Source organism: Syngnathoides biaculeatus, chromosome 4 (assembly GCF_019802595.1).
Source record: "Syngnathoides biaculeatus isolate LvHL_M chromosome 4, ASM1980259v1, whole genome shotgun sequence".
Lineage (NCBI taxonomy): Eukaryota > Metazoa > Chordata > Actinopteri > Syngnathiformes > Syngnathidae > Syngnathoides > Syngnathoides biaculeatus.
The window spans coordinates 31,018,167-31,042,995 of record NC_084643.1 but is presented as its reverse complement, the minus strand read 5'-3'; the positions used below and the strand labels follow the sequence as shown (position 1 = coordinate 31,042,995).

The window sequence follows — 24,829 nt, the reverse complement described above, 5'->3', positions numbered from 1 at the left end:
CTGAAAAAGGAAGAATGTTGTGCAGCCTTCCGGAAAGAGGTGAGACAGGCTCTCGATGGACAACCGAAGCTCCCGGAAGACTGGACGACGACAGCCAAGGTGATCAGAGAGACAGGCAGGAGAGTACTTGGTGTGTCATCTGGTAGGAAAGGGGAGAAGGAGACTTGGTGGTGGAACCCCAAAATACAGGGAGTCATACAAGGAAAGAGATTAGCGAAGAAGAAGTGGGATACTGAGAGGACTGAGGAGAGGCGAAAGGAGTACATCGAGATGCGACGTAGGGCAAAGGTAGAGGTGGCAAAGGCTAAACAAGAGGCATATGAAGACATGTACACCAGGTTGGACACGAAAGAAGGAGAAAAGGATCTCTACAGGTTGGCCAGACAGAGGGATAGAGATGGGAAGGATGTGCAGCAGGTCAGGGTGATTAAGGATAGAGATGGAAATGTGTTGACTGGTGCCGGTAGTGTACTAAATAGATGGAAAGAATACTTTGAGAAGTTGATGAATGAAGAAAATGAGAGAGAAGGAAGAGTTGAAGAGGCAAGAGTGAAGGACCAGGAAGTGGAAATGATTACTAAGGGGGAAGTCAGAAAGGCACTACAAAGGATGAAAACTGGAAAGGCAGTTGGTCCTGATGACATACCGGTAGAGGTATGGAAGCAATTTGGAGAGATGGCTGTGGAGTTTTTGGCCAACTTATTCAACAGAATACTAGCGGGCGAAAAGATGCCTGAAGAATGGCGGAAAAGTTTTCTAGTTCCCATTTTTAAGAACAAAGGGGATGTTCAGAGCTGTGGGAATCTATAGAGGAATAAAGTTGATGAGCCACACAATGAAGTTATGGGAAAGAGTAGTGGAGGCTAGACTCAGGACAGAAGTAAGTATCTGCGAGCAACAGTATGGTTTCATGCCTAGAAAGAGTACCACAGATGCATTATTTGCCTTGAGGATGCTCGTGGAAAAGTACAGAGAAGGTCAGAAGGAGCTACATTGCGTCTTTGTGGATCTAGAGAAAGCCTATGACAGAGTACCAAGAGAGGAACTGTGGTACTGCATGCGTAAGTCTGGTGTGGCAGAGAAGTATGTTAAAATAGTACAGGACATGTATGATGGCAGCAGAACAATGGTGAGGTGTGCCTTAGGTGTGACAGAGGAATTTAAGGTGGAGGTGGGACTGCATCAGGGATCAGCTCTGAGCCCCTTCCTGTTTGCAGTGGTAATGGATAGGCTGACAGATGAGGTTAGACTGGAATCCCCTTGGACCATGATGTTCGCAGATGATATTGTCATATGCAGTGAAAGCAGGGAGCATGCAGAGGAACAATTGGAAAGATGGAGACATGCACTGGAAAGGAGAGGAATGAAGATTAGCCGAAGTAAAACAGAATATATGTGCGTGAATGAGAAAAGTGGAGGGGGAAGAGTGAGGCTACAGGGAGAAGAGATAGCGAGGGTCGACGACTTCAAATACTTGGGGTCAACAATACAGAGCAATGGAGAGTGTGGTCAGGAAGTGAAGAAACGGGTCCAAGCAGGTTGGAACAGCTGGCGAAAGGTGTCTGGTGTGTTATGTGACAGAAGAGTGTCTGCTAGGATGAAGGGCAAAGTTTACAAAACAGTGGTGAGGCCGGCCATGATGTACGGATTAGAGACAGTGGCACTGAAGAAACAACAGGAAGCTGAACTGGAGGTGGCAGAAATGAAGATGTTGAGGTTCTCGCTCGGAGTGACCAGGTTGGATAGGATTAGAAATGAGCTCATTAGAGGGACAGCCAAAGCTGGATGTTTTGGAGACAAGATTCGAGAGAGCAGACTTCGATGGTTTGGACATGTTCAGAGGCGTGAGAGTGAGTATATTGGTAGAAGGATGCTGAGGATGGAGCTCCCAGGCAAAAGAGCGAGAGGAAGACCAAAGAGAAGGTTTATGGATGTGGTGAGGGAAGACATGAGGGCAGTTGGGGTTAGAGAGGAAGATGCAGGAGATAGGCTAAGATGGCAAAAGATGACAAGCTGTGGCGACCCCTAACGGGACAAGCCGAAAGGAAAAGAAGAAGAAAAGGTGTGGGATGGATACAAGGGCCAATGTCCGCAGTCTCTAACGGTGCCCATGGGTTCGAGGCCGTAGGCAATTGCCTGGTTCGGCTACTCCGCTGCGACGCCTCCGGTCTACCCGACATGTAACAGAGCGAGCACTGGAAACCACGATAACTGCTTCACCGCCAGGTTTTTATTTGACTTTTAAGCCACATTTTTCCATAAAATGCAAGTTAAAAATTTTACTACCACCTTTATGGTGTGTCACATTAAAGTTGATTTCTATTAGACTTGGGTCACATGTGTAATAATAATTTAACTGATGTGTAATAAAACAAAACATTGCTCATATAGTACAGTATAATGTTTTCCAGTTTGGTCAAACTACAAACTAGCAGTGAGCTCATACATGCTGATTTTTTGTTTTTCTTCAAGTCCTTGAAACAAGCTTTGGAAATGAACAAATGAATTTCTGATCTCAATTGTTCCCATTTAAAGAGAGCGCATCTAGAATTCCTTGAGTAATATCCTCATGACAAATTTCCCCTTACATTGGCTAAAAAGCATAGTGGGCTTATCACCGTGACCCAGATACATGCTCGACAGTTGCAGAGGTTGCTCCTGTGCAATTTCACTAAGTCATGCCCATCAAAGAAAAATGTAGGTATTCTGCAGTGCTACATCAGGTTCACAAGACTCTTGGCTCCCCTGAGCATTCCCTGAGAACTGAAGAGAATCTTGTTACCATGGTGGCAAAAAATATATAAATATATACACTGCTCCAGTTAGGCTAAAGGAGCAAGATTCAGATGAGTTTCTTTGCAAATAATTCAAAAACCCGATGCCGCATAATTCAGCGGGTTTTGCGACAAAATAGGTATGCACAAACGGAAAGAGTCATTTCCGAATGTATCACTGCTGCAAAAACCAACCTGTCCTTATGAATTTGTTTGTAAGGTGCCTCTTCAAGCGTGCATGAGATGAGTTGAGTACAACATTTGCTTCAAGGGTTGTACGACTGCAGTCCAGCGTGTCGTGCCACCTTCTCAACTTAGTGATGTAAAGGAGAGAGTTCATTTTTTTGACTCTGAGGCGAGCTACTTCTGACGCTAATGAAAATGTTGCCCGAAGGTGAAAGAACAAACTCATCTCTGGGCACTCAAACACATGTAAATTGACATCGCCGTGGCTCTTCTAACAGACCAGACATTGACCCTGCACACAGAGGAAGCCTTTGGAGAATATCTGCATTATATTGAGGATACTTTATATGATATGTCCATGAGTGTCTTGACACGCATCCATTTTATAGCACTCGTCGCAGGTGAGCCTGTAAACAACTGACTTTGAAATGTGAGGGGATGTACATTCTGCATTTCTCTCCAGCCAATCACAGGACACATCTAGACAAACCAAACAACAAATCACAACAATGGACAATTTATGGCCTGCTTGCAAAAAGCAAAAACAGCCAAACTACAATTTGTGTCTTTGAAAAAAAAACAAAAAAAAAAAAAAACTTTTACCTCAAGACACCAGTGTACTTTCAAATCCATCCATCCATTTTCTTGGCAGCTTATCCTCACGAGGGTCGCGGGAGTGCTGGAGCTTACTCTAGCTGTCACCGGGCAGGAGGCAGGCATGGTACACCCTGAACTGGTTGGCAGCCAGTTGCAGGGCACATGGAGACAGACAAAAGTCGCACACACAATCACACCTAGGGGCAATTTAGAGTGTCCAATTAATGCTGCATGTTTTTGGGATGTGGGAGGAAACCGGAACGCCTGGAGAAAACACACACAGGGACGAGGAGAACATGCAGACTCCACACGTCACACGTAGGACCCAAATGCAGGACTCCGAGGAAGGGACATGATTTTCGAGGGTAGTTTAAGCCTTTTAGAAGTCATACACAAGTAACCAGTCCAAAAAGGCAGAAACACATAAAAACACGTGTCTGATAACTACAAGGCAAAAACATGAGAAACACTGTAACGAGGGAGACACTAATAAAATGCTTGCGTACTTACACATAATGAGGCAGTGTCAACCACAACGAGCTAGCAACTGACAATGGAACACACAAGGCTTATATGATTGGCTGAATTATAGTCAATGAGGCACAGGTGAGAAGCTGCTGGCCTGGCCACACCCCTGACAACAGAGGCAGGGCCGGAATTGAACCCTGCTCCTCAGAACTGTGAGGCCAACTCTTTACAGTGGCTCCACCATGCCACCTGTATTTTCACATTTTTGTGATTATACTGACATGATATTCTAGTACACTTATCTTCCATTTTGATTGAGCTGTCAATATCCAATCTTTTTGTAATCAATTCTCCTATTGATTTTTGGTTGAATAATCAAAAAATAATACCCCCCCCGACGAATTTTTTTCTAGCTCCTACTATATATCTTATTTTAATTTATGAGTAATGGGATTCGATCTTTAAAGCCCCACTTACTCGAAAAGCATGATTTTTAGCATGTTTTTAATTAAAAAAAAAAAAGGCAGCCGTAATAGACTCATCCGTTTTTTCACCCCGCATGATTTTGACGTATATGGCTTTTTGTAACTCCCGCCATGAAAATCCTCTCAAGGGATTTGTTATGGAGAAGAAGCAGGGAGTGACGTTGTCAGCAGGAGCGCACTCAGGCGGTCTCATCTGTTTATACTAGTTTTACCTGCTGGAAGGTAGCTCTTTGTTCCCAACTTGTTGTATTGCTGTATATTGCTTGAACACTCGGGAGGATGGATTTACTCATCATACTTTTCCAAAAGACCCAGTTCGTCGTGAAAAATGGATTGCACATGTGAAAAGGATGAGAGCTTCGTGGATTCCAAATGACAAGGCAGCAACATGCACGCCTTCAGCCGGGGTGGCGCGTACATACTGTCGGAGAGTCTGTTGTTAGTTAGAAGTGATCCGCATATCATCTTCATGTGGCTCAAAATGATAGGATAATATTGCCCCGGTCACTTCATTCAATTGTGAGATGTTTTCTTCTTCGAAAAGAGCTTCCGTGTCCCATAGCAGATGCCACTATGTATTTTCAATGGCGAATGTGCCGGTGTAACATCTGCTGATCATGTTGCAGGCAATATGGCTACCACTTCCGCAACTTTGTGCATGGATGACACGCTCTCCCCTCATATTTATTTTTTCGTATAGACATTGAATTACATTATCTGTTTTACAATGTATATAGGGATGTCAGTGGGGCTTTAAACTGCATATGTTGGTATTGAGGCTATTGTACAGATTTGGTGTACAGAATTTGAGACAGAAAAATGCTCCGTGGTAAATCAATACCAATTGCAATCAGCTTTAGCATTCTAGTGACTACCATCCATCCATTCTTTTAGCTACTTATCCTCACAAGAGTTGCAGGAGTGCTGGAGCCTATTCCAGCTGTCAACAGGCTGGAGGCAGGGTACACCCTGAACTAGTTGCCAGCCAATCGCAGGGCACATCGAGACAACACCTGCACTCACAATCACACCGAGGGGCAATTTAGAGTGTCCAATTAATGTTGCATGTTTTTGGGATGTGGGTGGAAACCGGAGTGCCTGGAGAAAACCCACTCAGGCACGGGTAGAGCATGCAAACTCCACACAGGCTGGTCAGGGAATGAACCTGGGACCTCAAACTCTAACGAAGTCGACGTACAAGAATTGTTTAAAATTTTTTCCGCAGCCCTCTATTATAAATTACTTTTTTTCCCCAATTGGCCTGATAAATGTCAGTAGATACAAAGGAAGCGCCAATATGTGAGCTACATACAAAAAGCAAGCCCACAGGGGAGATGACCGAGGACGTGTCCAAGTGCACAATAGCCTCTGATTTAGTGGGATTACACACTACAGGAGGTGGTTAATTTGCAGCACACCTGCAGAAACAACCACCTGAGTAACAAACACATTTGAATGAGTCAGAAGGACTGAACGACACGTACCCCTCACTGGCCATCGCCACTGATTGGCCACGCATAATGAGCAGAAGAAAAGTGGAAGGTAATTCCTTCCCCTTCTTGTTCATCAAACCTAATATAATGTACTGAGCAGGGAGGAAGCTGTGGACGTGTGAGCAGAACTGGTAAATATTTCCTCCGAGGTTTGCTCTAATGTCACAGCGAGAAAACATAATGTTCCTCCTTGAGGTTGCCAGCTGAATAAAGTGAAGATTTTTTTTTTCCCTTCAACTTCCACTAAGAGGATATGTTGTCCCTCTGGATACACAGAGTCATTTTTAAATAACTCACGTGTACATCTTTCTTAAACCCAAAGTGTTGTCAAGCCCCTCAAGACACCACGTTATTTTTTTAAATTGATGCACTGGGTTAGGTAGGTTTTATGTAAATATATGGGAATATCCGAAAAAGGAGCCTTGTGGGAAAGAAGCTTGTCAACCCTTCACTAGTTAAAAAACATCTTATTTCCTGATCTCCACTTTAATACAAATACAAGTAATTATGTAATTTCATGGCAAAAGTAAAAGAAGCCTGTTGCTGATCTCGCATGAGTGAGTGCAACAGAGGCAATTAAAAGACAGATAATAGCTTCCATATTTGTTCTGCCTTGTCACGATATGGACCACGCCGAGGAAAGCATCTAAAACAACGATTTGGATCTCTTAATTACTAAAGATAAAAGATTTTGTGGCATGGGAGGGCAATCTGTAAATTTGTACTAGTTTGGCTCATTTGCGGGGAATTCCAGTGATAGTGTGTCACCAACAGGAGATCCTCTTCCATTTTCGATTAATTTAGAGAAAACATTCCAAACATTTCTAAGTCTTAAAAAAAAAACTGTTAATCCTCTCCAGTAATACCAATTCTTAAGTCGTCAACTTTACAGCAATACAAATAAATGACGGCTTACAGCAGTGGTGTGGTTCAGCCCAATTTGGTTAGGCTTCTTAAATGTTCTCAAGTCCCCCGAAAATAATGTTATTAGTCCTTTGAGTGCTTCATCCTCCTTAAAAGTGTTCATAAGCCCCCCCTCCAAAAAAAAAGAAATTGGACACACGTATGAGCAACAGCTTGCATTAGAGAGCTACTGGTGGTTCCCTTTTCTCGCATCTTCCTAACACAGATAGGAAAAATAGAATGGGCAGAGCTCAGGTTTATTTAACGATCGTTCTTGGCCACTGGTGCAAGCATTCAATTTCCGTCTAATTGGGATTTTGATTTGGTCATATTATCAGTTTTTTTTATCATTTGTATGGATCTGTATTGTATGCGTCTGGGTTTCAGTTGTGGTCATGCAGCTCATGTATGAATATGCTCGTTACTTTTTTTTTTTTTTTTTGAAGAAAGTGAGTGAAAGTCAACCAGTGGCTGTGTCTATCCTTGACCATCTGTGGAGGCGTTATAATTTGTTCTGGATAGCTAAAAGACAGTAGTTAGAAGAAGGTATCCACGATATAAAAAAAATTGAGATACAGCGAGGTTAAAAAAGAAAACACAAAAGAGCAAGAGACGACATGTCAAATCCAAACTACAAGCTACAGGTTTTCCCCTTTGAAGTCATCCCCCTGGAGTCCAACATATGTTCTCAGCTTTTGCTAGCACCTTTTCATGTTCTCCTGGACGGTTTCTCCAGGCATCCTCGGCAGCTCCATCCTCTAGACCATCTTGATGTCCTCCACGTCTTCAAAAGTTGTCCCCTGGCAGATCCCTTTGAGCTTGGCAAGGGAGAATAAAATCACATGTCGAGTGAGTTGCGAGGTTCATCCAGCATGGCAGTATTCTGGAAGTGTCAGATGTTCTGGGCATTGTGAGCAGGTGTGTTGTCATGGTGAGTCTTGGCTTTTCTGACGCAGGATCTCTTTGTAGCTGGGCTGGTTGATCGTGTAGTCCACATTGAAAAGAAATACAGTTTGTAACTCTTCAGTGAACCATTGTAGTTAATAATTGGGATCATACCGGAATACTTACTATGCTGCACCGTTTATGATTTATTGCTATGGACCTGGGCTAAACTCGAGCCCGTATTTTGCTTAGAAGAGGCGCTCATCCCAATGGCTGTTTCTGTTCGCTTGTTTACTCGCCCTTTGCGAACCTGAGCCGACGCTGTGTTCACATTCTTTTTGAGCATTTTGGCTCCCACGCACACGCAAGCTTGAATGGCCAGCAGCTCGCAGCCAAACAGGTTAAAGAGCCGCCCGGTGAGGTTAGGTGAGTTGCAAAACCTGCACGCAGGAAAAATAGCTCACATATTGATAAACGGCTGCCCAAAATGAATTAGTCATAACCACATCACTGATAGAGATGTGTTACTTCTTTTTTTTTTTTTTTTACAGAGGAACTGAATCTTGAACGCCGGTTGATTTGAAATTAAAGCCCAAGTGACGTGCCTATCAACATTCTAAAATAGATATTGTAATGAAAAATACATATAACATTATTCACTTCAATGTCTATACAAAAAATAAATATGAACAGAGAGTGTGTCATCCATGCGCAATGTTGCAGAAGTCTCACTCGATATCTAAGTGGTAGCCATATTGCCTCCAACATCATCAGCAGACGTGACACTGGGACATTCGCCATTGAAAACACGTAGTAGCACCTGCCATGGGGGAGGAACAACAGAGTTTTTCATATTTTTCTGATGCCCTTTCTGACATAGAAGCTCTTTTCAAAGAAGAGAACATCTCACAATCAAGTAAAGTGATCGGGGCAATATTATCCTATCGTTTCGAGCCATGCAGCTCACTTCTAAATAACAACAGACTCCCCGACAGTATTTATGACTGTATGTAGTATACTCAGCCGCGGCTGGTCGCTTGCTCGCTGAAAGAAGGATTACGTCCCCCCAACTAATATTTTTTTTAATATACATACATATACACACCTACCTGTCATTTGGAATCTACCAAGCTCTCGTCCGTTGCACCTGTGCAATCCATTTGTCATGATGAGCCGGGTCTTTTGGAAACATATGAAGAGTAAATTCATCCTCCCGAGTGTTCGAACAATATCCACCAATACAACGAGCCGGGATTTTGGTTAACCTGAAAGAACAAAGAGATACCTTCCCGCACGTGACACTGGTATAAACACACAAGGCTCCCTGAGTGAGTTCCTGCTGATAACGTCACTTCCTGCTTCTTCTCCAAAACAAATCCCTCGAGAGCATTTTCATGGCGGGAGTTACAAAAAGCCATAAATGTCAAAATCATGTTGTGTGGTGAAAAACGGATGGGGCTATTCCGCCTGTTTTTTGTTTTGTTAAAAACATACTAAAAATCATGCTTTTGGTGTCAGTTGGACTTTAACATTAATTTTTCTGATAAGAAATCATGGAAACTGTCCCCATCATAAACGATCATTCATTCTTTTTTCTTTCAATTGACAATCGAAAAACAAAACTTTTAATCCAAAATGTTTATGTTGTTTATAAATCTAAGTCCCCCCCCCCCCCCCCCGAAAAAAATATATTTTTTAAATTGTTATTTTTGGCGTATATCAAAAGCACCAAATTGAAAAACAGGTCACCTGACTGAGCTTGGTCGTAATACAGTATTTCATTGGTTAAGCCAGCTGGAGAAAAACAATATTTACAGGCACAGGTAGAAATGCAAATTCTACAGAAGACGGTCGCATTTCAGATTTGAAAATTGTACCTCAAAACTGAGGCAGATGTGCTCCCCCAACCCTCCCAACCTGCTGTCACAGTATTTTTTTTTTATGTTCATTGCAACATTAGGTGCATTAAACTCTGGTTTCAATTGTATGTTTTTGCTTAAGAATGCTTGAGCTGATTTTTTCTAGCCATGGATGAAATTCCTAGTGCACAAATTCAGAAGAGGATTACGCATTTCTATTGGCTGAGTTTTTTTTACACGGCGTTATTGAAGCCACTCAGCAAACAGATTCATCTGCAAGTGAGGAATTGGCAAAAATGTAGAAGCTTACCAAGATTTAATTATACCGGATTGTATCTCTTCGAGTGTGGTCCCTTCATTCAAGCCGAGCAATTTGAAGTCACTGAGTGACTCTAAACAGATGGAATCTCTGTTCTTTGATAAGGACGAGAGCGAGAAGAGAACAACGACATCCACCCCGTTTAACATATCAAGGTGTCGCTTTGGGGGAAGTTTGCCCACGTTGACGCTGGCTGGTTTGATCGCTCGCTGGCGAGTCATCACAAATTCTCCGTGATGCAACCACGGTGAAAGCGAATCACGCTCCGAGAATAACGCGCCGCCCGGGTAAAATGTCACGCCGCCCGGCCTGCAGACTTGTTACACAGCTTGTGTGCTCTCCACGCGGCTTTTGTGTCATCTGCATGCACCGGTGAGCGATGGCGCCCTCAGGACTGAGACCCTGTTTGCTGTCATGAGATTAGTTCCAGCTCCTCTCACAACCCCCAGGGCCACTTCAAAAAGGGCTGAGCCGCACAAAAACCGTGGCATGCACTGACCCATCGACGTGAATCATGAAATGCCGCACGTGTCCATTTCCTGTTGCTACAGCGTGTGGTCATCTCTTATCATGACTCAACATGCAGGTTTTTTTTTTTTTTTTGCAACCAAGCCTAATACCTTTCTTTAACTTGGGTGATGGTTAATAGTGACATAGTATGTCTGAGTATACAGTGTGGTGTGTAAATCATCTTTACTTTTAACCCCACAAAGCGATGGGACGGGACAACATTGGGTTAATCATCCACACACTCAAAGATTTTTTGTGGTGCCCAAGTTTTTGAAGCAACTTCTTAAAACTTTCAGACCATAACGTCCTTGAATGAAGAAAATTTCTACGTTGGAGTTTTATAATGGTTCATTTGAAATTTGACATTTTGGGTGGGGAAAAAAAGGTCTCTAATGCTCCCAAAAACATTTCAAATAATTCTGTGAGATTTTAGCATAACTCACAAGACCAACAAAGGGTTGACTTTGTGTTTGTTCTGGTTTTTTTTTTGCGAGCTTTATAGGTTAAGGCAGTGCTTTTCAATTATTTTTTGTTACGCCCCCCCAAAGAGAAGAAAACAATTTGCCCCCCCCCCGGCCCACTTTATATAAATATATAAATATTATCATTTGTCTATAAAACTGTTTTAAGTACACCCCTGGTCAACATTGTATCCTTATTAACATTAAAGAAAACAACAAGTAAATAAATAGTCTATAACAGAAAAGCTGATCAATTTGCCTGAAATTAAAAAAAAAACCAAACCACTATTTGAGAAGCATTGGATTAGGGTGAAGATGAAACTGCCTCAGCAAGGGGCAATATATCAAGACGAATATAAGACCAAAAGACAGAGAAAAAAAATACATGAGTGGGTGAATTCACATGCAATCCAGGATTACTATACATCCATCCATTTTCTTGGCCACTTATCCTCATAAGGATTGCAGGTGTGCTGGAGACTAAAGGGTTGGCTTCATAGTTCTGAGTATGAGCCTATGTGAAATTTGCATGTTCTCTCCGTGCCATTGTGGATTTTCTCCGGGCACTTCGGTTTCCTACCACATCCCCAAAACATGCAACATTAATTGGACACTCGAAATTGCCACTCGGTGTGATTGTGAATGCGGCTGTTTGTCTCAATGTGACCTGCGATTGGCTGGCAACCAGTTCAGGGTGTACCCTGCCTCCTGCCCGATGATAGCTGGGATCGGTTCCAGCACTGCCGTCCAAAAAATTCAAAAGATACTGGAAATTGTAGTGCTTGGTTTTAAAGGTGATACCAGTAGTAGTGTCTTGGAAAAACACATCATCCTGCTGCAACAAATATCTTGACACTCACAGCAGGAAAAAGTATGGAACATGACTGCCTGCTGTAAAAAACACGCTGTTTTGTTGACCTGTACTGTAAAATTCCTCCCTGTGTGAACTCCCCGGAAGTCCTCGAGAGTTCTAAACAGCGAGCGGGCAGTTTGCAGCATTTTATCTCTTTCTTGGTGGTTTAAGTGTCTGGCGTGACAGGGAGTGAACTATTTCTGAGTCACATGAGTCAAAACGTGCTAAGCGACAAGTGGAGGAAATATTCACAATATATTGCAAATGGCTGATATAAACACTCACTCGTCTATCCATCCATTTTCCTTAAAACTTATCCTGTTCAGGGTCACAGAGACCTTGAGCTTATCCCAGCTGACTTTGAGTGGAAGGCCCTCAGAAGTGTGAAGCAGATGTGCTAACCAGTCAGTCACCGTGCAGCCTCGAACAAATTTTAATCTGAATTTTATTGGATTTCATTTTCTGTATGGTTGAGCATGTTAGCGTGCCTATTGCATCATAATACTGCTGTACAGTTCATAACTGCGACCTGTTGGTATGTTTTGAGTTGCTTTTTTCGCTCATGTCAAAAGCAGGAGTTACCTGCACGAAACTGTAGCTGTCAGTTGTTGGCCTCACAGTTTTGAGGTTCAGTGTTTGATTCTTGGCTCCTGCCTTATGTATTGATTTAAGTTCTAAATAAATAAAGAGATACATGATAAAAAAAGCAACAACAAAAATGCTATGGCCCAATTTAATCAGCCGATACAAGCCCTTTCGAGTCAGCAAAAATTGGCCACCGCCATGAAGTTAGTCATGCACAATAATAAATTATATCAGAATCAGAATCAGCTTTAATGGCCAAGTGTGTAAAAACACATGTAAAGGAATTTTTCTCCAGCAGTCGGAGCTGCCCTGGTACGACATTCAGAACAAAGAACAAGGAACAACAGAGCTACAAGAACAAAGAACAAGAGACATTTCTGTTTAGAGGAACTATCCCTTATAAGACGTGCAAGATGTAAAATCTATATAGATAATGTTGTTAACAATGTGCAAAAGGAGCAGTTTAATGTGACAAATTGTGTGGTCTACAAAATCTAAAAAATAATATATGTAATACTGATTGAGTATTGATTGACTGAGTGTCCTAACATGGCACCCTCCATCCATCCATTTTCTGTGCCGCTTATCCTCACGAGGGTCATGGAAAGTGCAGGAGCCTATCCCAGCTGTCAACGGGCAGGAGGTGGGGCACACCGTGAACCAGTTGACAGCCAATCGCAGGGCACATGGAGGCAGACAACAGCCGCACACACAATCACACCTAGGGGCAATTTAGAGTGTCCAATTAATCTTGGATGTTTTTGGGATGTGGGAGGAAACCAGAGTGCCTGCTACTTTTGACTTTCATTGATCTGTAGCGCCTTCCTGACAGAAAGAGCTGGAAGAGCTGGTATCCAGGATGTGGAGGATAGGATAGGAAAAGAGTCTGCCAGCTCTGGACCCAGTTTGGGTTGCGTACAAGTCCTCAATAGTGGGTAGCGTGGTGCTGACAATCCATTCAGCGGTTTTGATTGTCCGTTGCAGTCTGAGTTTGTTCTTTTTTGTGGCAGCCCCAAGCCAGACTGTAATGGAGGTACACATTACTGATTGCATAACCGCTGTGTAGAACTGTCTCAGCAGCTTCCTCAGAAGCCGCAAGAAGTATATCCTTTTGCTGGGCTTTTTTGAGGATGGAGTTGCTGTTCATCTCCCACTTCAGGTCCTCTGAGACTGTAATTCCCAAGAATTTGAAAGTCTCGACGGTTGACACAGAACATTTGGACAGCGTCAGGGGCAGCTGTGGTGAAGGATGCCTCCTGAAGTCCACAATCATCTCCACAGTCTTTAGAGTGATCAATGCCAGGTTGTGTTGACCACACCAAAGCTCCAGTTTCGCCACTTCCTGTCGATACGCAGACTCGTCGCTGTCTTTGATGAGGCCAATGACCATGGTGTCATCTGCCAATCTGTCATCTTAAGACTCATGTTCAAACATACAACAATACCATGTTTTCGGTAAGTTTCAGTGTTCATATGTATTGTATATTGTCTTCATTTTTTTAGTAATCACAACATTAATCAGTTATCAGAATTGTATTCCTCTACATATTATCATTGGGCTCCAAAAATCCATATCCGTCGAGGATCTATTATATAGTTGTTACATTCACACTTTTAACAGTATTTACACACAAATTTAACCCGTGTATTAAATCGTGTGTCCCTGCATGCAGGATCACAAGCTTTCATGTAAATGTTTAATTTGATTTCCCATTAGGCATCAATTAAATAGGACAAATATAAAATACGATTTAAATCATTCCCATTCCCAGCCCTCTGTCATGTTGGGATGTAGCTCGCTGTGCTTATGTAGTATCTTATTACATTTTATGCCCTCCAGAAGAACTCTCGTGTTATCTAATAAAATTCAAGATTGTACCCTTACTCTTAACTCCTTCATTTCCCAGGAGTGTCTGAGTTCTGTTCTGTAGTACAATACTCTCGTCACAGTTGATATAAGAGGACCGCTGTGCAAAGTAAAGACGCTTGCATACGTATGCCCACCGAGTCATATTTCAAGTTAGCGACATGACAAGAGTACAATGCGAGATGACTTACACAAGCCATCTGGTATTTGCATTTCAGTTGCGGGGGGGGGGGGGGGGGGGATCATTTGTTCCGCATTGCGATGGGCAGCATGATATTTCAAAAGGTTACGCTGCATCGTGTTCACGTGATTGTTTTCTACGGTTTTGTATGTTTAAAAAGGCCTTCATGGTTGCCGGCGATAAGAAATGCACTGACAAACAACTGGGCAGCGTGCCATTTGGAATTCATACAGCCAGACAACGTAGGAGATAAAGGCGGGGCCCTGATTACCCGCCGGGCGACGCTTCGTAAATCAGGCGACGGCGTGGATGAATTGAGCTGGGCGGGAAGAGTCTGGTCTGAAGGACACGTGCGGCGTGTCTATTTACAAGCACATACTTTGACGGCATGACTCTTCCTCTGCCGTATGTTTTCTGAAAATGTGACACGCAGATGAGATGCAGGGACACGTGCAGGGTGTCATTTCATCTGCATTGAAAACTTTTGTCTCGGTCCTATCACTCCGTGGGACAGATATCCTCGAAGTTTCTTCATCTACTTTTAATGGACAGCTGTCGCTTGATTGGAATCGCAGTATTAGTTAAGTTGTATTTCACTTTCAGTATATTGGCACTGAATTTAATTTCTTAACTGAATTTACATTTGACGTTTATGTGCAATATTTTTCCATCATTATTCATTATTATTATTATTGTATTATTGAATTATTATTGATTAAGTAATAATTAATTATTGGTCATTTGATTGATAGTTGTATTAGCAATTGGATTATTATTGTTATTTTCCCATACAGTGTAATGTTGAAGCTATTTTGTTGCAAATTTTAGTTTAAATAGCCATCCATTTTCTTTGCCGCTTATCCTGAGGAGGGTCACAGGGAATGCTGGAGTCTATCCCAGCTGTCAACGGGCAGGAGGCGGGGTACACCCTAAACTGGTCGCCAGCCAATCGCAGGTCACATAGAGACAAACAGCCGCACTCACAATCACACCAATTTAGAATGTCAAATTAATGTTGCATGTTTTTGGGATGTGGGAGGAAGCCGTAGTACCCGGAGAAAACCCACGCAGACACGGGGAGAACATGCTAACTCCACACAGGCGGGGCCAGGATCGAACCTGGGTCCTCAGCACGCTTTACCAGCTGATCCACCGTGCCACCCCCTAAATATATCATAAAAATTACATTTTATGTTGAGCTATAAACTATAAAACAATACATTGTAATGATATATGAAATGGAATAAATGAATGAAATGGAAGTTCTGCTGTACCTTTTAAGAATAACACCGAGTTTCAAAGAACATTCAAACCTGCTATGCTGCTGTATTTTCTTCTTGGTTGTAATGGTGGTACTTAAACAGCAGAAGCATTTTTAGGTGATACCTGCTTTACAACCTCTGCATGCATTCATTTCTAAATGACCATATCAGTAGGGCTAAACATGAAAACATGAAAATATAATGTGTGTTTACAAAGGCCATTGGGGCAAAATGGAATGACAAAAAGTCAAGGACTTGCTCATTTTTGCATCCAGCAAGTCTGAGTCTGGTGAGCAAACACAAAGCCTCTCTGAAAATAAATTTCCAGTAAGAATGACAGCCACTTCATCCAAATAGAAATATAACGGGGGCCCTGTTGGAGGCTTCAGGCGCAAGAAGCTCATCATCACACAGCAATGCACACAAATACAATATGAGGACTCATCATCTCGCTTAGGGTGTAAGAAGAAAAAGAAAGGGAAAAAAAGGCCCTTGGAAATATGCCGGCCTTTTTTTGCTAATGTGCTGGTCCCAGTGTTGTTCCAGCCAAATGGTCTGTAATGAACCCCATCGTGGCTTCTTTTAGTTTGTTTACATTGCAGATAACCAGCAGGGTGTGTTTGAAAAGTACTACTTTGTGCTGAAAGACAAACCTCTCATATTTTGGTTTGTTTTTTAAGCTGCATGAGAGACATTAGAACTGGCTTTCAGTGCGATGCAGCGCACTCTTACACCACATATTGTTAAATCAATGATTCTCCAACAGAAATGTCGTATTTTTTCTATTGTCTGTTAGCGGCCAAGAGGAGTTGCATGTCTCTGTGGGTACTTGTGCATCTCCTGGATTCCAAAAACATGTTGGGTTTACTGAAGACTCTAAATAAGGTGTGGATGTGAGTTTGCCTAAATGTGTCCTGCGATTGTCATTGGGCAAGAGGCGGGCGGACACATAGAGACAGACAATCAGTCACATTCACAATAACACCTAGGGGCAATTTAGAGTCTCCAATTAATGTTGCATGTTTTTGAAATGGGGGAGGAACTGGAGGAAACCCACGCGGACCCAGGGAGATCATGCAAACTCCACACAGGCAGGGGCAGGATTTGATCCCCGGACCTCCAAACTTACATATTTCTTCTAATAACTGATCCCGAGTGAAGTCACTGATATGCGATTTATTTTTCACAGATGTCCTCTTTGTGTCTTTCAACCACCACAAGCAAACAGACATGATTTGAACGGTATTATGAGATCTCACTACAGTTGCAAATAGCTATTTATCCATTTTGCTGTTACATTTTTCCATAGATAATTGTAATATGTGTCTTTTTTTGTCCTCATAGATTATTACTGGACCATGATTGTTTTGTTAAATGACTTTAAATGTACATAAACCAGGTGTATCATAGGAAAGTTAATTTGTTCCAGTAATTCAATTCAATACATACAAAATATGATTTCACTTTTTGAATGGAACACCTAAAAATCACATACAATATGCTTCTATGTATTAATATTCCCTCGTATACAGTAACAATGAGAGGATGCCCATAAATTATAGATGTCGATGACCATGTATTCCTAGTTTCTTGTGAGTCAAATATTTTTAAAAGGCACTTATGGCCTTAGTTTCATATGCACCTTTTCTTTTTTGGTGTGCAAAATTATAATTATTCATATTTGAAGAGTAATAAATATTAAGTCACTTTTTATTCTTTTAACCAAAGTTATTAATGTCCCACTGAGATTCATAAATAGTACACTATGGGGACATTACCTGTTTCCATTGTATTAAAAATACAAAGTATATTCAATTAGTATTTATATTTTCCCACAATAAACAAAACAAGTTGTGTCCCAGAACAACACAGGGTGTAAATGATCAATAGCATTACCTTTCACTGGTACATTTTATATTATTTGTTAAAAACGTGATTTTATTTTTCAAGCATCTTATCCTCACAAGGGAGTAGGAGTCTTCACATGTTTCCAAAAGACCCGGTTCGGACCACAGGAGTGCTGGAGCCTACCCCAGCTAACATTGGGCGAAAGGCAAATTCCACCCTGAACTGGTCGTCAGTCACGTATCAGTGCCATCACAGAGCGGGAATCGATCCCACGCTACCTGCACCAAAATCAGGTGTGTACACCACCACACCATCACCAACTGTGGTTAAGTACACTAAAATACAAAATAAATAAATCTAAATACATGGCAGGATGTAAATTGACAAAGAGAAAATGACCTTACATTGGATAAAGTGATAGTGTAGCTTTGTAGTAAAACACAGCATAGAGGAGACAAGAGCACAATCCACATGTGACACGTGTTTGCACGGCGGTCAACAGGGAATCACATTAATAGGATTTTTGAAGGTTACCCGAGTGAGCGTCAGGCCGGAAAGCGCACGGGATGATATATACCCTGAGCCGTGTGTCAGGTACACAGTATAATGCTCCACTGAACTCTCGGGATGCTACTCCACACCCAAGCATGTGGTCTTGATTTAGATGAATGAGCACCCCCTTCAACCTTCCCACACCCTTTTTTTTAATATTCATGAGGATGGAAATTGTGCGCAAAAAAGTCACTTTTGATTTCCGTCACCCGGAGAGGTACAGACTTGCATTTTTGTATAAAAAGCTTGTTGAGGGCATCTTCCACTTAGAATGCTAAAGCTACAGGTATAGCTAGCACTGAACTGTTAATTTCCAATGACAAATATCAACTTCTACACTCTCATTTTAGTTCAAACCACACCTAATATGCAATTGGGCTGTTGACCTGCCGTCTGGATTTTGGCCTGTTTTATTGCCACTCCCCCTCCATTCTCCAAAACCCTTCTCGGAGTGGGTGCTATTTGTGTGGCCTCTGATTGTGAGGTGGAATGTATGATGATGGTCACAGGCACAATAGGGCCATTTTGGCCATCTTATTGGTATTTGAGTGCCTGCCATTTAGGAGGTGGAGACTCGAGAGGAGAAACAACGCTTGAAACTGGAAGACTTCCTGAAATTAGTGAATATGCAACAATCTATTTAGATGCTCTCAGATCAATGCTTATTGCTTGACAGAAACTTTAGCAACGTTTCAAAGCTGTTTTGTCGTACTGCACTTCCCAGGGAATTGAACAACTATTTATATTTTGTCCCCATTGAGGATTGGTTTACCTCCAGCGCCATGACAAGAATATGTCATGGCATGTATGACGTTCTAGCTTCACACCGTCAGCAGAATGAAAGAAAGTTGTTGACTCGTCTCAAACTTCACAGTACTTCACATTCTAGGCTTCCCACTTTGGTTTGCAAATACAGCACAGATGTCCTTAACAAGCATGGTTGCTTGGCCCAGATGTTGGATTTACTTGGCTGGCACTACAGATGCTGCAAAACATATCTTTGATCCTGTGTAGTTGGACAAGTGTACAAAAAAAAAAGAAACAAAAGAGCACGGAATTAAAAAAAAAAAAATTGAATATAAACATAGTTACATATTTCACCCTAATGTAGCTACCGCTCCAATTAGTATCAGTTAAAACGGAGCATTATTTTCAAAAGGCTTTTTTTTTTTTTTTTTAATATAGTAGCTCATATCAATGTATTGTCCATTTGTCAATTTGTGTTTTACATGTTACTCTGGGCTCTCCCTCATTCTCCCCAAAATTCATGTTAGGTTAACTGAAAACTCTAAAAGCCCTTATGAATATGAATATGGGTCCTATACAGTGTGTGCCCTGCGATTGGCTCGTGCAACCTCTTCTCACTCAAAGTCAGCTGGGATAGGCTCCACCCATAAGCCTAATGAGAATCAGCATTATAGAAAATAGATGGATGAATGCTTCCCGGAGTTGTCACTCCAGATCCTAATCTAAATCATAAATATATACATGGGATCATTAAAGTTCTCCAGGTTTGTCATATTAAAAGCTTTACATGCAAGGTGGATCACAGCAATCACTGCAAGCACCGCAGCCAATGATCAATCAAATTATTCATTTGTCCACATAAACATTAAAACCAATCAAGTTGGAGATTTAATGTCATTCACTGACAACAACATTATGTTCTTGGTGCCATTAAAACATCGTACAAGTCCAAGAGATGAAAAACTGAGAACATAAAACTAGCTTGAAGTGTGGAAAAAAACTCTTTCAGCATTTAATTTGCATTAATCAGGTTTCTTTTATTTCTAACATCATTTAACACCAAGACAGCACTGTATGCTGTTTAATTGCACTTTTTTCCCCTTGTTTTAATGTTTTATGTCTTTGTACTAAGATGCTTTCAATCATCTAAAGCACATTGAGTTACCTTGTGTATGAAATGCACTCTACAATTAAATTAGCTTTGCTTTGCAATCCTCCTCTTTATTGTTGTTAATTTTGCAGATAAACATCTGAATGATCCCCAAGACTTTTGGGAGAATATTCTATGGAATGAATATTGTACTTTTTGGAAGGTGTGTGTCATCTTTCATCATCATTAAAGTAATTCAGGATTTCAGAAACAGAGCAGTCAAACATGGTGATGGTAGCGTGATGAGCTGGGCGTGCTTTTCTTCTTTATGGCCTGGATGTCTTGGTAGGATAGATGGAACCATGAATTCTCCTCAGACAATCCCAATGGCGAATGTTCCGCTATCATTTTGTGACCCCAAGCTGAAGCATAATTGGGTTTTGGAGCAGGGCAATGATCCCGAACACACCACCAAGTCACCTTATCGAGTATGGCATTGCTTAGTCAGTCTAGACTTGCATCTGATAAAAATGCATAAAAAGGCTCTTTGACCTCAAAAAAAAAAAAAAAAAACCTCCAGTCGTGGTGAATTAAAACAATTCTGCAAGGAAGAGTGGGCCAAAAATATCTCCAAAGAGATGTGAATGACTCATCGCTGGTTATAGAAAATGCTTGATTTCAGACTCGTGTCTCAAACCATTATTAAACGTAGGGGGCAATTAAAGTTTTCACAAAAGGCCAGGGAGCTTTGAATAGTTTGTTTTTTCCCCTCATCATTATCAGCTATTTACATTTGTTTGATTATCTCAAACATTTAGGTGGGGGAAATGAGAATTTCAGCAGGGGGTAAATGCTTTTCCTGCAGTATGTTCCACGATATAGTTATTTATTGAGATGCACCTGTATAGACAAATAACCACCTACACTAATATTCAAATCTACAGATAGTAATTTTGTGTCTACAGGTATCATGACCGGTATGCATTTGCAAAGTGGGAGATTCAGACCGTGGACCACTCCACCTTAAGGCAGATGTGTTAACACTTACTCCACTGCAATGCCCTTTTCTTGTTTTTACACAACCAAATTAAATGTCAAACTGAAGAGCTGTGGCATTTCTTTAAATAAAAAATGGTGGCGGCTCAAAATAAAGAAGTGAAGTGTTTTGGGGTTTTTTTGTCCACTGATTGCACACAACCACCCGACCTGTAGGCATTACATAAATAAATAACGGAAATTAGATGGAAACCTGGGAGGGATTTCAAGAATTGGACGTGATTACATTTGAGCTTTTCTTATTTCCAAGTACCTTGAGGTGCTGTTACCGGTGAGATGCTGCACAGAATGACCCTTAGCCGAATCGGCACCACATGGTGAGAAGCACGCATTGATCCAGCTGCACATCGGAGATATTGACTCAAAATGCCCCGAAATGATCATTTATGAAAATGCTCATTAATCTTTCAACACAGCAGGTGTAATCATCTGTGGAGGGAAAAAAATATATATCATACATTTCTCCCTTATTTTGGTCACTGCTGGGGTTCACAGAAACTCCCAGTGATGTGTGGAACCCCACAGAGGACACACAGGAGCAAATGACATTTTCCGTCAGAATTTTCTGTCCGCATACCTTTCATCAATATTAATATTATTGACACCCACTAAAAAAGGTTCCGCGATTAGCTGGCAACCAGTTCAGGGTGTACCCTGCCTCCTGCCTGGTGAAAGCTGGGATAGGCTCCAGCACTCCCGCAACCCTTGTGAGGATAAGTGGCAAAGAAAATAGATGGATGGATAAACATTTTTTTAAAGATTATAACTGCCTACAGATAGCACAAGATAGCGGAGATGTCTTCCATTAAGTGCCTCAACACATGTAAATGTAGTTCCAAGATGCCACAAGATGGCACCAAATATTATATTAAATTGGGGTTTACCACAAAACAGCAAATAGATTGATTTATTGGGGAATAATGGAGGATTGGCTCCTAAAAATTAAAATCTGTGAATGTGTGAACACCAGACAGACAAGAAATATTTTATTGTTATAATATAAACTATTACATTGGTCAAACCGAGACATAATTTAACTTGCAAAAATCAGTATGATGAAAATGAATGCATAGTACTCAGAGAAAAAGACCTAATCGCAATGGAATAATGTATAAAAACTCAAGAACCAAATTGTAATTTGTGAAAGCAAAATTTTAAGATAAAACATAATCCCTTAAATCTAATCTCCTAATCCTGAGAGAATACAATTGAAAGTCATGGATGACTTGCCTGATTTTTATTCAGCCACGTCACTGGTTAAATTTCCACTCAGTGATGATGTGAATCTGATTGGTCATCTGTCTCTTTATGATCTCTGTGATTGGTTGGTGGCCTGTCCAGTGAGTTCAAGACCCAAAATCAGTCGGGATAGGCTATAACTCACCTTGTGACCCTGACGAGGACAAACTGATGACAAGAAAATTCATAACTATAAAAATAAAGTTGAAATACTACTAGACTGAAGTCGTAAAAGGAATTGGGATAATGAGTTACTAAATTTACAGGAATGGAGCCAGAATGTTACTGTAAAGTTGTCATATAATGATAAAATTGTGTTTTTAAAAAAAAAAACTCTAAATTTAATGAGAAAAGTCAAATCTGTCCTTCTAGCAATGTGAGACTTAAAAAAAAATATTTAGACATTTAATACTCCATTTCAGAGGAAGGAAGTTGCGACACTTTCAGGTTTTTACTCCTCGCAGCAATTCTAAAGCGATAACATCCAAGCTACTACTTGAGATTTTCTAGCGTGATTGTTAAAGCGCAAAGTAAACGCTCCTGCCCAGAGAACCTCGCCGGCAGCTTATAGCGTCACATCTTGAGTCTAATCTTCACGGTGTGCTGTGGCTCTTTAGAGAGGATGACTCAGCGAGGCCACCTTTTGCTCAACTCTCAGCTTAAGTTGTCTCCTGTTTTTCTTGCGCCTGCTGTCATTCCACAAACTCAAAAGCGTTAGTCAGAGCCGCCTCTGAGAGAACGTTTTGGGAAAACGTCACTTTGCATCATGGGATATTGGTGCTGCCATCATTTTTGAATCTCCACCCCCATTTTTTTTTTTTTTTTTGGTCCAGGACTGCTTGCCTGGTGGTTACCACGTCTGCCGCAAAGGTTCGAATCTTGGCTCAGGACCTCCAGTCTGGAGTCTGCCTACTCTCCACATGCTCTCGTGGGTTTTTCTCCAGGTTATGCATGCATTGCATAGTCACTCAGCTCCAGTGAAAGTTGCTTCTCTCCAAATTGGAAGACATGACTGTGTTTCAACATGTTTGCAAGTAAATGAGTAGTTAAATCTCTCCTGCTTTGATTCTCTTCCTCATCTTCTATGTAAAGTATTTCTCTCTTCAAAAATCATCCTCCATCTGCTCCCTTCTTCCTCTCCAATCCGTCTCTCAGTCTCCATCCTACCTGGTGCTTATCTACAGCCTCCACATAGCGACAGCAAGACAGAACGCCATCCCACTGGATGCTGGCTAATCTCTCTTTTTTTTTCCTCCTCTCCTTCACAGCTTTGTATTATTTGGGTATTTACATGCTTGCAAGTGGGGGAGCTGTGACGAAGGACGGAGATTTTGGGCGATTAGCCAGGCTTATTTTTCTCAGTGGAGAACACCGCCAGGCTTGTTCGCGTTTTTTTGTTATTTGATGCGAGACAAAATGTGCATGCTGCGTTTGGATTTCAATGACCAATTAATTTTTTAGCTTAAGTATTTGCCGTGATTGCAGGCAACAAGGCTTCAAATTAATCACTGTTCTTCTTTGTTTCTATTTTCTGATGAATGCACAGTAATGATTTAATGAGAGACTGCAATGGATTGGAAACTCAGTACAGTACGATGTTGTACATTGTGTACTGCTACTTGCCATTCCAAGGTGTAATTGAATTTGAATCACTTGGACAAAGTCATGTGACTAAAGACAGATCTTTGACTGCCCACCAGTCAATTAACAGGACATGTCCAGTGGATATAAAAAGTCTACACACCCCTGTTCAAGCTTTTTGTGATATAACGTGAGACCAAGATACCAGGCCTTGACCTTTGCCTCGTGTACAAGTGAAAAAGTGTTATCCATAGAAGCATTTTATATTTCCTTGCCTTTAAAAAGCTTTGACCTGCAGTCGCGTCATTTAAAACAATAGCAGTCAGCATGTTTCATTAGCAGCCATCATGTCTGACATAAGATGTGGTATGCTTTGGATAGTGAAGTTCTCTCTTCACATCAGCCTTCCACAAATTGACCTTTGCTCCTTCGCGCTGAAGCAGTTGATTTCTGACAAAGCTTACTCAGGCTCCCTTTTTGCAGTGATGTTGCACCTTCTGTTGTACTGTAAACATTCTGCGTTACATTCACAAGTGTGAGTGTATGTTTTGGCCGTGATTTGCGCACCTTCTCCAAATTATTCTTGACTTCTCTTGATGAGATTTTGCTCTCACAGAGAAAAAAAAAAAAGAGGAAACTGTGTTCACCCATTTTCTTCCATTGAAAGAGTTTTTGAAGGCAAATGAATTCAGTTTTTCCTCAGTGTCAAGCCAATAGAGCATGCTTTTCAATTACTGAAGACAAAAGAAAAGGAAAAGCCACAAACAACCATGCCTGCGGGCTTCAGAATTCAGCCAGTCATGGATGGCGAGGGATTTTAATCCAACGATCAGAATGTTCTCAGTAATGGCGATACTGTAGTTTTTAATCAAGCTTTGAGCCCCTAAAGCAGTGTTTCTCTGCATACAGTGGATACCATTCTTGAATTATCAATGTCATATGGTTGTGGAATCCCTCAAAGTAGAGCAAAAAGTAAAACATTGTACCATCGTGTTGGTGAATAAAGAAAACTCTTACAAATTCCTTTT

The 24,829-nt window shown here is 41.4% G+C and overlaps 1 long non-coding RNA gene across 3 annotated transcripts; it reads right to left on the bottom strand.

Moving 5' to 3' along the window:
* Positions 1 to 2,223: 2,223 nt before the first annotated feature.
* LOC133499778 (uncharacterized) lies at positions 2,224 to 4,109 on the bottom strand. 3 transcript variants are annotated; one of them, XR_009794736.1, is made up of 4 exons: positions 4,068 to 4,109; positions 3,564 to 3,821; positions 2,970 to 3,440; positions 2,224 to 2,763 (listed from the first exon to the last, which is right to left on the bottom strand). It is a non-coding gene; the product is annotated as an uncharacterized LOC133499778 (long non-coding RNA). The 3 variants fall into 3 exon arrangements; XR_009794737.1 differs by having other exon boundaries at positions 2,224 to 3,087; positions 3,303 to 3,440; XR_009794735.1 differs by having other exon boundaries at positions 2,224 to 3,440.
* Between the last annotated feature and the right edge of the window lie 20,720 nt (positions 4,110 to 24,829).